This window comes from Phalaenopsis equestris, unplaced genomic scaffold (genome assembly GCF_001263595.1).
Source record: "Phalaenopsis equestris unplaced genomic scaffold, ASM126359v1 Scaffold000123, whole genome shotgun sequence".
NCBI lineage: Eukaryota > Viridiplantae > Streptophyta > Magnoliopsida > Asparagales > Orchidaceae > Phalaenopsis > Phalaenopsis equestris.
The window spans coordinates 404,604-411,870 of record NW_018164565.1 but is presented as its reverse complement, the minus strand read 5'-3'; positions in this window follow the sequence as shown (position 1 = coordinate 411,870).

Genomic DNA, 7,267 nt, shown 5'->3' with positions numbered 1-7,267 from the left:
TATATATATATTGATAACAAATGAAATCATCATACATAACTCAGAAAATGTAATAAATCATCCAATTCATTAATTCCTAAAAGATTATGAAATAAATATATACAAAATATTCCATCAAAATATAAAATAAAACATAATAACTTAAACCACTATGGGCCACATCGTCGTCGTCCTCATCACTAAGAGGTCACTTGTCATGATGTTCTGCATCGCATGGCATTTGCGCAATGGTGGCCTCAACCTCTGAACTCTGTTATCGATGACATGCAAATCAACATCGTATTTTGTTTATAAATTAGCTAATTTGACCACAAGCCTAGCATTTTCATCATCAACTATGACCACCTTCAACTCTGAGCAAACGAGAGTGCTCAACCTCGTAGACAAATCGTTAAGCGCGGGTTGAAGATCCCCTTTTTCTTTTTCCCACCAGCGGCTCTCTGAATCTCTAACTCAGATTGGACAGGCACTGACTGACTGCTGCTCCTGCCAAGAACTATCGAGCTTTGATTATGGGTCTCCCTCAAGAGTTCTTAGTCTTACTACGGAAGTAAAACCAAACAATAATTAGTACTTTAAACTAAGATTGTATGTAAATTATATAAATAAAAAATTATTTTACTTGGACAAATTGAGATCTATCGTCAATCCGTTGTTGTGTTTCCAGGCACCTATGTGCCTGTGTATGTAACTCGACAACAGTGGCCTTCCGTCCAAGCTCGTGTCTTAGTTTACATGTAAAAAAAGTAAGTGTTGGACAATTGCTTAAATGAATTGTCGAGTATTTAATGAATCTTACCAATTTCGTTCTGTGCTCAGTATGCGAGATTGAATCTCCAATGTGTAGTGAGATGTCCATGCTCGCACACTTGGATCCCCAATTCTATTGGACCGTCTCCCTCTTCCTTTGATATTCCAGAGTGGCCCACATCATGTTCAATTCCACCCATACATCCTCTCCTATTCAGATATGCCACTTACTCTTCTTACGGATCAAAGTAAACATATTCCCCAACCGATGCATGTCCTGAACCTCAAAATTCCACTGGATATATTGATAGTGCACAAAGTCTCAACAGAAAAACCTCTGCAAACCAATTAAGAACTAATGTTTATTAGTATAAATAAAAAAATTAAAATAATAATTGTATTTCAAATCTGTTGATTTTACTTTAAATTTCTTAAACGACATATCTTAAACCATGATCAAATTCTTCCTTCACGAGATATACAAATCATCATATGTATTCATAATGATATATGTGATACAATCAACGACTATCTAGAGGGATAAAACCTGAAATACAAATATTAGTTATACATTATAGCAAACAACTAATAGAAATTATTCTAAGTTTAGGTTACTCACAACTCTCTCTAACTCAATCAATGTATAAGCATCTGGAGGTGTCCTACCTTGAAGAGACACGAGTGGAGGAGTCTGGCATATTAGAAAAAGGTTGTGGAGGTAGAGTGGTTGGGTCTAAAGCCATGGGAGCAACTGACAAAATAGAAGAAGAAGACCAGATGGGAATAACTAGCCTACAAAGAGCAAAAGGTATGTTCAGAGCAAAATGCTAGATATAACCTCCAGACAGTATGGGTTTTAGTGTCGTGGTTGTAGTGCTTATTGACATAACACTACTAGTATAAAAAGAGGAGCATGAAACAACCTGCTTCTTCCTCTGATACGTTACACTAGACCGCACCAGTCTCTATGGTGGTTGCTCTCCCCTCTCATTTAAAGCCATCTATAACGAGAACAAAAATAATTAATCATAATAATTATATTCAAAAAATAATTTAAGTATAAACTTTAAACAAATACAAGCATGATACACTAGAAGTATAAGTAGTACAAACCATAAGTAAAAAAAGTAAAAGTAGAAAACAGTTAAACGTAGAATTAAAACAAGAAAAACAGTGTAACTACGTATAAATAAAACACACTAAAAATAAAAGCATTAAAGGTAAAAACAGGGAGATGTAGAATTGATAGAGCTAATAATAGAGGCTAGTATTATAAGTGATAAAAGCAGCAAAGAGACTTAAATCTAAAATCACACACCAGTTTTATTTTGTTCCCTCAGAAGATTTATTTAATTAATTATAAGAGCTTGCCCTTATAAGAACTTAGCAAACCTGATTAATTTAAATTCTATCTAGCATACGGGTTAGGAAAGAGAAAGATTTTATATTTTAAAACACGGACCCATCAAATATTGAATGAAATTCTTTAATTGAGTATTTGAATTCCTTAAAAAATTATGTTTATATATTTTGAAATAGTATATTACTTTTGATGTCATATTTGTTTATTCAAGAAAAAAAAACATTCAAAATTTGTGTCGTAGACAAGAAAAATAAATCTATAGCTAGCACGTTGACCATCTCCTTCTACCACTTATTCCCATCTACTATTGAATTTGTTGGATCATTGTTTAAGTTTGTTTGATATGGAACATCAAAAACATTAAAAAATCCAGAAAGATATAAGCTTAATAAAGAAAATTATCAATTAGTTAGGAGGCCAAATGCCTAAAGCCCTTAACATCTCTTACACCTTAGGCTCTTATGGATGAGCTTTTTATGACAACAGAGGAACCCATGTGCTTGCTTGAAGGTTGCGGCCTTTGGGTAAGCCAGGTATCGTGGTGTCAGGTTAAACGGATGGGCCTTCGGCCACAATTACTAGTTTGACATCTTCTTGGGGTTGTTCTGAAAAAGCCCACCTAACTCGAAGGTGAGACTATACTTCTCTTGACCACCACCACCTTTTTTCTCTCACCCTCACAACATTTCCTGCCTCTCTCTTTTGAGAGTAACTCTTTGATAGAGACCTCATCAATTTGGGACTTCATAATTTTATCCATCCCAAGAGCTCAGAGTGACATCTGCGTTTAATTTATAACAATTAATACACAAATATCAAAAAAGTAGCAATCAATGAAGTCATTTAAATAAAGTAATTAGTAAACGACATGACCTACTAATGTACAAGAGAGTTGAGGAACTAAAATATATATAAAGAAATATATTTGACCAGAATTTTCACAGATCAAACGACTCAGAGTAGAACATACCAGATAAGACTTTATGAGAATAAACAAGATTCCTAGAGGCCACCTGAACTAGAGGCAAAAGTTTAGTTGAGCAACTGACATAGAGGCCAACCAAAACAGAGACTGAAAATCAATCGAGCGGCTAACCAATGGTCAAAAGATTAAGAGGCTAGTCAAACCAAATGTTGACTAACTCGATGATCGCTCGGGAAGGGGTTGACTGGTGCAAGACAACCCGTCATATATTCATCAATTGCATGCCATGAAGCCAATTGATTGAATGTCAATATAATAAAGGGGATCAGGGGTGAAATTGTCCTTTCACCCTAGTCCTAGCCTCTATAAATATAGGCATATTAAATGTAATAGTGGTTATTGAAATCAAACATTAAAATATATAATCTCTCCCATACCTTTCCATATATTTATCTCTTCTTCTTATACTCAATTTCTCTAGTGTGATTCAAGAACAAATTTGGGTTCATCAATTATATTAAAGTTATAGTCTAATGTATTATAAATGGTGTGATTGTATTTTAATGGATCAAAGTTAAAATATAATGTTATACTTTATTCAAAATATATTTAAATAATTTTTGAAGCCGATTCAAATCAATATCGAACTTGATTAATGTTTGAGCCAATTTTGATAATCGAACTTTGCTCGGAAATTTTATTCACACCTTATTTAATTAAGTTAGAAGTGATGCGTGCCAGAAAATTCACGGTGTTAGAGTAATGAATTAGTTTCTTATCGTTGCACGAGAATTTAACACACACAGATAATAGAAGAGAAGTAAGTAGGAGGAGACACCTTGACTTTTTAGGTGGAAAATCCTTAAAAAGGGGAAAAAATCATGGCGTCTAGCCCAGTTGAAATAATCCACTATGAATGATGAGTACACAGATTCATTCTTGTCTTAAAACTTCGCTTAAGTTAGGGAAGATAAAATTACAAAGTTGTATAACTATAATATGGCTGCAGTTCTTGGTGACAACATATTGCAAGAGTCATTGTTGATTGTTGTGGAGGTAGTATTCCGTCGTGACTGTTGTAAATTGTTGCTCCAGAAGTGTTGATTGGTTAAAGAAATCGTAGTAAACAGTTATAGGAGCTGTGAACCACGTAGGCCGTAGTGGCGAGTATGAATAATGTTTGTAGGCCGTCAAGGTTGGAGTCGGGAGCTGCATGAGTTGATAATCACGTAGGTCATTTGGGTGACTATGAATGATGTCAGTAGGGCGCGGGGTCCAGAGTCGGGAGCTGCACGAGCTGTGAACCAAGTAGGTCGTAGGGGCGAGTATGAATGACGTTTGTATGTCGCGAAGGCTGGAGTCGGGAGTTGCATGAGCTATGGATCACGTAGGTCGTAGGGGCGAGTATGAATGACATATATAGGCAGCGAGGATCAAAGTTGGGAGCTGCACGAGTTGTGAACCACGTAGGTTGTTGTTGACACATAAACAGTAGTGATGAGCTCTTGTCCCACGACAATGACTGACGACATATAATTGGTGGTGATCAACGATGATTGGTGGGGATCGGCGGTGACGGTCGACTGTGGCTGAAGGCGATTGACTGGTGTCGACGACGATCGACGGTAGTCGATGGCGATCAACGATCGACGACGGTCGGAATGGTGCTGAACTTCAACTCATTTTCAGAGCTTCCAACTCTCTTTGAAGCTTCAAGTGTCTCCCCTCATGTGAGGGGTGTGACTATATTTATAGTATTTTGGGTGTCATTACTGCATGAATATGAATCTTTTTAATCGGAATTTCCGGAGAGCTTCCTTCAATCAAACAATGTTTAATAAATATTTGGGTGTCTTAACGATGTTGAAATTGCACAATCTTGGGCTCATTGGATTCTTCTTGTTGAGATGCTTAATTCAAATATAAACTTGTCAGATTGGACAACCGTTTGACTTTTCAAATGTGTTCGAAAATCTTTCAATAATGATTTAATAACTTGATCTGAGATTGATTTCACTTGGATTGAAATGACTTTAGTATCATTAAGTTCATCTCATTGAGCCAGTCTGTTCGACTATAAGTTTGTTGAAATCAGAGCTCTGGATGAGTTTTTATCAAGATTTGAACATTCTTTGCTCGAAAAATTATCTCGAGATCTGTGTCATGCCTTGAGATTCGTGCCGAATAACAAAAATTTGTTGGTGGCATATCGGGCAGCTTCATCAAATATTATTTAATTCAAAACAATTTATTTACTAAATGGTTTGGTTTGTAAATGCAAGAGAGGGTATTTTGATTCAAAATTAATTTTTAAATATAGTAATAATAAAAATAAGTTGTAAAGATATTTGATGGTTAGAAGACACATGTAGTCTAACTTCATTTATAGTAAACAAGAAGCCAAAGCCAATCAGCTCACCATTCAATTAATTCTTCCACTTTCATATTTAAATTAACAAATTTCATATCCTCCCTTGAAATTAATTCGTACATAAATATGAGTCGTAGTGGGCAGGGCTGTGAATTGTGCTCGAAGATAGTTAATCATGTGAAAATTGATTCAAATTTTAGCTCAGAACAGGCTAAAATTTTTTATTTGTTTTTTTCGTGCCGATTCTGAGTCAATCCCAGCTCGACTCAAATAAAATTCTTAACAATCCTATCGATGTTAGGACTGTAAGTTTAATCATTATTGTTTGAACATTGCTAATCGCTTGAAAATTAATTTAAATTTTAGCTCGAATTAAGATCAGATTGAAACCAACTACTGCCTGTAATTTTAAATCAATTTTCCTTTAGTTAATTTTGAACTCATCCGAACTCAAAATGGGAACATGAAGAGCCTAATAGCTGTACGGCTGAGCTTTTACTGTTCGCAGTCGGCCCTTTTTCAAATTCTCTAATTTGCTATTTTTTAAATAATTTATATTTTAATGCTTATCTCTCAGCATTTATAACAATGCCATCCATGTGGCATTTTATTGCGCTTATATATTTACTCCAGCGCTTATAAAAAATTCCTAAATTCCCATTACAAAAGCTATCGGTTGACTGTTCTTGTCTTCTCGATGCGATGATGTGGGGTGATGACAAATGACGTCGAGCCATGATGCAAACTGCAAATATTAATAAAATTATTGTGCATTAATGTAAATTAATAACAAAAAGGAAATATTTACAGTCACCGTGCCTAATTTTAGGATGTGTGTGGAGCAGCTTGTGTTTATTCAGATAAATAATTTATCCTGTAACGCTGCCCACGAGTAACTCGTTCGATGCGCGGTCTGAGTTTAATGTAAAAATCCAACGTTTTCAAATAATCACTTGTAAAAATAATTTATAAAATTAAGTAAGAAATACCTCAAATTGTACCTTATGATTTCAATTTACGCCAATATTTTAATCAGGATGTAGATTTAATCATAATTAAAAATTAAGACAACATATTAGTTTATTCATTTGTCAAATTTTATATTTTCAAGCACAAATAAATGTATTAAATTTTATAATTAAAAAAATAAGGTCTTTAAAACTTTAAAAAATGAATATATTAAATAAATATTTTTAGAGTAGGTTGAGACTGAAGTAATGCGGGTAAATTTTTCTTTTTGGCCATTAGGCCACTGCCTCGTGTATAATCAGAAGAATGATTTCTTTCATTGATCATAGAGTAGTTAAGAAAATAAATAAGAATTTATGAGAGCGACTCTACTTGAGCTGACGGTCATTGTGTAAATATGAAAGTGTGAGATATGTAAATACATAGTAATAATGTGCCATGCATGTGAACACATAATTTTTATTTGAGATAAATGTTACATTATAAAATTATTAAGTATTAAAATCCATATGAATATAATTTTTGCTTGATTTGTGTGCATATTGTGCTTTGTTGGTAAAACAATCTCTTTTAAGATCTTAAGTCCACTCAAGTCTTGAGTTAGAATTTTTTCATGTATAAAGTGTGGTAATTGAATATCTATGAATGGTTGAGACTTATCTAATAAGCTTCCGCCACGCACTATATATATATATATATATATATATATAATATATATTGCTTGATTTAAACGGCCGTGTAATTTTATTAGAAGATTGGACCGACGGGCTGCTGACGTCGCCGTCCATATGAGCCTCGCCGGCGGGTGGGCCTTACCTTGCCGGGCCACAGATAACAGCGGCTTACATCACTGCTATCGTCACTCGACGTTATCTTCCGCACCTCCTAT